At 42.0% G+C, this 8363-nt stretch overlaps 1 protein-coding gene across 7 annotated transcripts in view; it reads right to left on the minus strand.

Annotated features, from left to right (window-relative positions):
- The window catches only part of LOC117269845 (ras-specific guanine nucleotide-releasing factor RalGPS1), a 345328-nt gene extending 337170 nt beyond the window's left edge, over nucleotides 1–8158 (minus strand). For 4 of the 7 annotated variants that reach the window (XR_013488122.1, XR_013488120.1, XR_013488121.1 and 1 more), the window contains exon 1: nucleotides 7760–8132. The gene's annotated coding sequence lies outside the window, so the exon portion shown is untranslated. Of the gene's footprint in view, nucleotides 1–7759 lie in introns of all 7 variants that reach the window. The other 3 variants (XM_078161979.1, XM_078161980.1, XM_078161981.1) reach the window with 3 other exon arrangements.
- Between the last annotated feature and the right edge of the window lie 205 nt (nucleotides 8159–8363).

Below are 8363 nucleotides of genomic sequence, written 5' to 3' on the forward strand. Positions count from 1 at the left end.
AGTTGAGGACTGACGTTATCATCCTTACAGTATTAAGTGAACAAACTCCAAATGCTACTTTATCAAAACTGTAGACTGTTTAAAGGATGACAACATAGAAATCAGAAATATAAAGCAGTAGCCTACAATGATAGAAGAAGCAAAAAGGACTAAATTACAATGCAAATTGAGGGAGCTAGCTGCTAGCTAGCTTGGTTAGCAAGGTGCATCCATGATTAACATTAACTGGAATGCTAACCTTGGCTAGCACAAATCAGACTCAAAACAAAATGTACTTACCTGAAAAAAAAGAACAGCTGACTCCTCAGAGTGGTATAACAATAAATGTTGAACAGACATTTTCAGGCAACAAAATAACTTTCATGAACCTGAAAACACACAGTCAGAGGTGGGGGTGTGCCATATCATTTCATTCAGGATAATACCTGCATAATTTTTTGTCGTCTAGTGATTTTGTCAAAAACCTTTGGTAATGTAAACCTACGTAACACTCATAGCTCAACAACAAAACTACATGTGAATGTGCAATAGTTGTAGCATAACAGCCTGTCACAGGTAACAGCATGGTGATTAGAGGAGAAATGGCAGAGCATAAAGGTCCAGCTGGAAAAAACGACAACTCAGTCATTTAGGATTTTGCTGACAGAGAAGGAAATGGCCTGTTGATTTATATACACTGAACAAAAATATAAACGCAACACTTTTGTTTTTGCTCCCATTTTTCATGAGCTGAACTCAAAGATCTAAAACATTTTCTATATACACAAAAGACCATTTCTCACAAATATTGTTCACAAATCTGTCTAAATCTGTGTTAGTGAGCACTTCTCCTTTGCCGAGATAATCCATCCCACCTCACAGGTGTGGCATATCAAGATGCTGATTAGACAGCATGATTATTGCACAGGTGTGCCTTAGGCTGGCCGCAATAAAAGGCCACTCTAAAATGTGCAGTTTTGCTTTATTGGGGGGGTCTGGGAGGGTCAGAAAACCAGTCAGTATCTGGTGTGACCACCATTTGCCTCACGCAGTGCAACACATCTCCTTAGCATAGAGTTGATCAGGTTGTTGATTGTGGCCTGTGGAATGTTGGTCCACTCCTCTTCAATGGCTGTGTGAAATTGCTGGATATTGGCAGGAACTGGAACACGCTGTCGTATACGCCGATCCAGAGCATCCCAAACATGCTCAGTGGGTGACATGTACATGTACACATCCGTGCAACATGGGGCCGTGCATTATCATGCTGCAACATGAGGTGATGGTCATGGACGAATGGCACAACAATGGGCCTCAGGATCTCGTCACGGTATCTCTGTGCATTCAAAATGCCATCAATAAAACGCACCTGTGTTCGTTGTCCATAACACACACCTGCCCATACCATAACCCCACCGCCACCATGGGCCACTCGATCCACAGCGTTGACATCAGCAAACCGCTCACCCACACGACGCCACACATGCTGTCTGCCATCTGCCCTGAACAGTGAAAACCAGGATTCATCCGTGAAGAGAACACCTCTCCAACGTGCCACACACCATCGAATGTGAGCATTTGCCCACTCAAGTCGGTTACGACGACAAACTGCAGTCAGGTCAAGACCCCGATGAGGATGACGAGCATGCAGATGAGCTTCCCTGAGACGGTTTCTGACAGTTTGTGCAGAAATTCTTTGGTTATGCAAACCGATTGTTGCAGCAGCTGTCCGGGTGGCTGGTCTCAGACGATCTTGGAGGTGAACATGCTGGATGTGGAGGTCCTGGGCTGGTGTGGTTACACATGGTCTGTGGTTGTGAGGCCAGTTGGATGTACTGCCAAATAGGGCTGTCAACGAATATTCTAAAAACAGTCTCCGCGAAGGGGGGTAACTTTTCAAATTTGATGAGCCATCTCTGTGACAACCACCCACAACTATACAGCGAGTGTACCTGTGCCTGGTACACACTACACGACTTTTTTGCCTGTTCTGAAAGTCACTATGTCACATTACATGATTGTGGAGTCATAAAATCGTGCCTTGACTTGGCCAACAGACATGACACACTACACAAAATGAAATGTTGTTGTAGTAACGTAAAAAGCACCAGCAGATGGCAGGAGCTACATTTGATGTACCGTACGCAAATGTACAAGTCACTGAATCCTCCACAACCAAGTTCCTACAAATGTTTCACAATAAAGGCCGATTTAGAAAATGGAGGGATTCTCTCAGCTGAGGTGATAAGGGTCTTTTAATCTGAAACAAATTCAGGAAGTGTTAAGTTTGAAATAACGGCGCGATGCATTAACTTTATCAAGGCATAGGGGGCAGATAAAAAGTAAAAATATAAACATACAGAGGTATTAATAAATAATAGCCCATTTATAATGTAGTCTGTTTCAAATGAAGCTGGTAGCCTCTGCAGTTGTGGTGAGTAAAAGCCCCTATTTTTTTAATTTTCTTACTTTATATCCCTCTCCATTATGAAGAAATAACATTGTTTGCTAGCTTGATGCTAATGGCAGTACTCAGCGGGTTGACAAAGTGCCTCTGCTGTTTCCTTTTTACTCTGTGTAGTAACGTCCCCAGAGGAAATATTAAAAAGGCTGGGGTGTTGTTGCCCTACAGTTGTCTATGGCAGCAGCTAACTCTGTGTTTCTGTTGGTCAAAGTGACGGCTGATGTGAGTAATTGTGAACGACAAAAAGAAAATCAAACATGCTGGACTTTCTGAAGTACATTGTGCTCTTTATTTTATTTGGTTTTCAAAATAAACTTGGTTAAATGATTTCAGTGTGTGTATATAAGTACTTTTTGAATATTTTGAGCACATTTCAACAATATTGCAATAATAATGATAACCGTGATAATTTTGGTCACAATAACAGTGATATGAAATTTTCATACCGTTACATCTCTACACAGGACATTGGATACCACTTACCAAACAACCACTTTACTGGTTGTCTGGTAAGTCGTTTTATTTATTTGTAGGTCATAAGCATTCTTTGTGCCAAGTATGTGGACACAGCTCTCATTTTGGTTATACAAGGACCAGAAGGCTTGTAGCAGCGTGCCTGGTATCCCATATTCCCGCAGTACCCCCCGCAAAAGTCCCCATGGGACGAAACAACGTCGTAAGCCTTCTCAAAGTCCACAAAGCACATGCAGACTGGATGGGCAAACTCCAGCGATCCCTCGAGCAGCCCTGCAAGAGTAAAAAGCTGGTCCACTGTTCCATGGCTGCATCCCAAGTCTCTTAAAATTACTGCTAACCACCTTATCTAGCCACCTTATCTAACTGTTTAGTCCCTCCCACTTAGGAAAACATGCAAGGAGTCAGGAGTTAGGAGTGAGGAGCAAGGATTGCTGATTAAGAGACATGAGACGGCCTTACTCTGAAGCGTCACGTAAAGCGACATCCTTTTCTGATGACGGCGACAGATCTGCTGCATAACGGAGCCAGCGTTTGGCGTATATCCCAAGTCACATTACATTCACTGATCAAAGCCGTAACCCCCCCCCCCCCCACCGTCATGACTTTGGTCACACACTTTTGCATGTATTACCATTGTTACTGAGTCATTTGCCGAAGTTTGGCGCAATTAAAGAACGGTCTGTAGCCCTGCCACTGTCACTGTGATGAGCATCATTATCATTATTATTATTATTATCATCATCATCATCATCATCATCATTATTATTATCACTATTATTAAATCCACTTGCCATCATTCAACAAGTCAGCTGCTGAGTGAATAAGACATATCAGACCTGTCAGTCTACCTCAGTCAATTCAATTTTATTTATAAAGCCCAATATCACAAATCACAATTTGCCTCACAGGGCTTTACAGCATACGACATCCCTCTGTCCTTATGACCCTCACAGCTGATCAGGAAAAACTCCCCCCAAAAAAAAACTTTAACGGGGAAAAAACGGTAGAAACCTCAGGAAGAGCAACTGAGGAGGGATCCCTCTTCCAGGACGGACAGACGTGCAATAGATGTCGTACAGAACAGATCAGCATAATAAATTAACAGTAATCCATATGACACAATGAGACAGAAAGAGAGAGAGAGAGAGAGAGAGAGAGAGAGAGAGAGAGAGAGATGCAGGACAGACGGTAATAACAGTAGTTTACAACAACATTAATGAAAGTAATAATATTAATTAATATTAATATTAATAATTAATATTACCTACAGCCTATTAAACATTATTCCACTCACATGACATGCAGGACAATTAATGATGGGCAAATGTGTTTGTGTGTGCGTGCATGGTGTTATATCAACACGTGTGGTTCTGGACATGAGCAGCTGCACATTTAACAGCCACACATCACCGACAGTCCGCTGAACACCGCAACGGGTTGTGAATGAAATAAACTTAATTACAACATGACAGTCTTGTAGGAAATATCATTAATGTTACTCGTTGTAGTCACATAGGCATGTGAATTACAGCGTTTCATTGCAAAGAATGCATGTAACGGGTACACTTGTGTTGTTTCTCCGCCATCTCGTTCAAATGAGCCAGACGTAGGGGGCGAGTATTTAGACGTAGGGGGCGGGTATTTATACGTCAGGGCCTCAAGCTGAAAAGACTTCCTGTTAGGAACCTCTCGTGTTACCTTACTCATCGCACCTAACAGATCCCTCTTAACGCCTAACGCTAACGCTAACTCCTTACTGGCAGGAATAAGAGACATGAGACGGCCTTAAAGATGGAGTTAGGAGTTAGCAGTATAAAATAAGAGACTTGGGATGCAGCCCATGACCAGGACAGAATCTGCATTGCTCCTCCTGAATCTAAGGTTCTATAATCGTTATTTTCCCTGATGGCAGGGTACAGCAGCACTCTTCAGCTGTGTCTCTCACTTATTTGGCCATGAGTTTACATAATCCTCTGTGAGAAATGTTCACTGCAAACGCAGCTGCAGTGAACATTTTACTCAGTTGTCTCAGTCCAGTGTGTTGATGTCTATATTCAATTTAACTAGCTACAGCTGTTTTTCATCTTTGTTTGAACAGGCCAGAAAAACACAAGCATGCACCATCTTAGAAATCTTTAGAAAAGTTAAGTTTTGTTTCAGCCTGATCATGCAACAGCACTTCCTGACTTTAATGGTTGACCTGCAGCGTAATACAGTGCACGGCACAGTTAGGCTTTTGTGTAGGAATATGATTATGGTTGAGAAAATGTAGCGTCAAAGAAGAGGGCTGTCTGAGCATGAGATGAAAATATTCAGAATATAGCATCCACTTAGACTGATTAGATTTTTTTTTAGGTAGGCCTTTAAGTGGCTAAAATATGGTTTCTTGAAAACCCCCATCCACAGCATTACATTACTGAGCTTCTGTGGTGCTAGTCCTGTCTGCCTCTCCAAACGGGGAGCGTGCCAACTGCCATTTACTGTATGCAATATACTGACTATGGATTATTAACTCATAGAGCCCCACTTTCAAAAATCCTAAGTATCCCTTTAACTGAAATGAATAAAATGGCCACAAACCTCGAGCATGCTTACCCCTGAAGAATAATAAAGGTGTAACAGAACTACACTAACAGGTTCAACAAAACTAATGGGGTAATGAAATGTCTGTCAAAAGCAGTTTGTATTCATTTAAGCTCAACAGGTGAAAACACCTATATGAGTTTATCATGTTGATCTGTTTTTTACGACATCTATTGCACGTCTGTCCGTCCTGGAAGAGGGATCCCTCTTCAGTTGCTCTACCATCAGCTTTTTTTTTTTTTTGTAAGTTTTTCCTTATCTGCTGCAAAGGTTCTAAGGACAGAGGGATGTCGTATGCTGTAAAGCCCTGTGAGGCAAATTGTGATTTGTGATATTGGGCTTTATAAATAAAATTGATTGACTGATTGATTGATTGATGTGTATGCATGTGCTAGATAATAGAGGGAAACTAGAAAAGCACTCAGAGAGTGCAGACCTCTGCCAAGTAGTTGATATTCCCTCCCCCTCTGTATCAGATTTTGCAGCCTGCATCACAATTAGGTTATTTGCATCACTATCATTATTAAGTTATATATGCCTTCACCATGGAGACACTGTGGTGTATTTATTTTGTTTTTATTTTGTACCAACACAGAATATAATATGTTTTTTTTGTATTTTTCACTTTATTTTTTAGCAACACAGAACATTAATTTCAACTTTAGATATACAACAATATTTAGTAAGTAGAACAAGACGTGCTTTCCGGCCACCAGATGGCGCTATTTTCACCGTCTTTCGAAATTGGAATTGCTGCTGAGGCTGTCAGACGATAGACTTTTTTATTATTTTATCCACTTTGCTTCAACCGATCACCACCAAAATTTTATCATCTGTTCTTGTCCCATTATCCACCTTTCCTGAAAATTTCATCAAAATCTGTTCATAACTTTTTGAGTTATTTTGCAGACCATCAGACAAACAGACCAACGCCAGCAAAAACATAACCTCCTTGGCGGAGGTAATAACACAGAAATGTGAGTTCCATCTCAATACTACACATTTCATTTTGATCATACACATAAATCTTTGCTTACTTTCCTCACACTGCCCTTTGATGGTGTGCTCAGATAAAACTACAGAACAAGACGTTAAAAAAACGTGCTTACTCACTTAATACAAGTTTTTGTCTTTTGTTCTAACATGCAGCCATTTTCTGTCCAAAAGAAAGAAGCCTACTCTCTGTTTCATTGTACATGGTAATTGTGAGCTGAAATAATGTTTTTTAGGATGGAGGATAATGCATTTACAGCAAAGACAGTAATGCACCCATCAGTATCCATGGTGACAGATGCTTCCTGCTTGTAGCAGGAAACAGAAAGTATCGCCCACAGTGTGCCTGTTTATTTATACCTTCCTTTTTTTCCCTTTTTTCCTTTTAAATAGTCCCCCACCAGCCTACAGCTACTGCACAGTGACACTCTGTGTAGTGACAGGGCCTGTGTGACATTCATGAGTATACATAAGCAGGAGAGTAAGACAGCTCACATAGCAGCCTCTGGATTCAGCCCAGAAATTAAATAAGAAAGAATAACACAGATCCACTGTGGCATTTTACATCATTTGAAATCTTAATTCTCCATTGTGCTTTCATAATCAAAAGAGCAGTTAGTTGCAGTGAAGAGGCAAACACCATACTGTCAATCATTTAGTTTCAGGGTTGGGATCAGGTCAGTCATCAATTTTTAAGTACGGTTAGTCCACTGCTGTAATAATACAGCACTCTATAGACTGTTGACCGACCTCCATTCTGATGTGAAGCCTAATACCAATTTTAACATACTGTGGTATTTTCTGCTATTTTCTGGGTTGAACTTAATATCTACAAATATATTGTGTACAGTCTTTGATCTTTCAGGGTGGCAACACTGGATAGTTGTCCTTGTTTCTATGTGACGTTACAGGGTTTTAGTGAGGAACTGGGTGGAGGGTGGGAGGGTCATATTCTGCTTGTGGCCCAATAGATGCTAGAACCGGGTCCTATACCACACACACACGTTTTGACAGCCGAGATTCACGTTCAGTGTCGCAGACAGACATACATCTGCGCGCCGCAACAACACGCGTAAACACAGCAGCCATGTCCATCAAGCATGGTGTAGCCTATCATTCTACATAGTGTCCTGTCAGAACAGCAGCTACGTCCGACACGGTGTTTAAAGCCCATAAGAACCCCCCAGTCAGGCCTGCTGCTGCTGCCGTGTATCAGCGCTGCACAGCTAATGCAGGCTAACGCTTTGGCTGTGCGGTGCCTACCTTTCCACCAGGCAGAGTCGTCGCTGCTGCTGCTGCTGCTGCTGCTGCGGCTCCTGCTGCGGTTGTGTTAATGTAAACGACAGTGCGAGTCCATAAAACGAGTCAAGCCACAGTGGTTGATTAAGCCCAAGCGGTGTTTTCCCAGTAGTGTCCAGGGTCCTCCTTTGAGTCGAACGTGAAGCCAAGGTCGTAACGTCTGATCCGCAGGATCCACAAACAGTGCAGGATACATTAGACGAAATCATACAAGCATGGCTTTAGTTTGTCAAATGATCTCTAGTCATAAAAAGGAGTGAAAATGAATAAATACCAACAGCAGGAAGTGACAGGTAGCCACACTTATCTTGACAGCCAGGTGTGTTGTCTAATCAGCCGCTAGGCTCTAAAGAGAGCTCCCGCCTCCACTAACAGCGGGCCACTCAGAGCGTTGCTCTTAACAAGCGTCCCTCAGACGCAGGTGCATCTATGATGCCTTCACGAGCTTACCATAGGCTCGTACATCATGGGCCGTCTGTGGAACGTTTCTAAAAATTTTCTCAAGCAAGAACGCTTGACTTGGTCACAACAAATGTAATCCTGTATGATGGCAAGTCCATTTGAAACC

This window comes from Epinephelus lanceolatus, chromosome 19 (genome assembly GCF_041903045.1).
Source record: "Epinephelus lanceolatus isolate andai-2023 chromosome 19, ASM4190304v1, whole genome shotgun sequence".
NCBI classification, from domain to species: Eukaryota; Metazoa; Chordata; class Actinopteri; order Perciformes; family Serranidae; genus Epinephelus; species Epinephelus lanceolatus.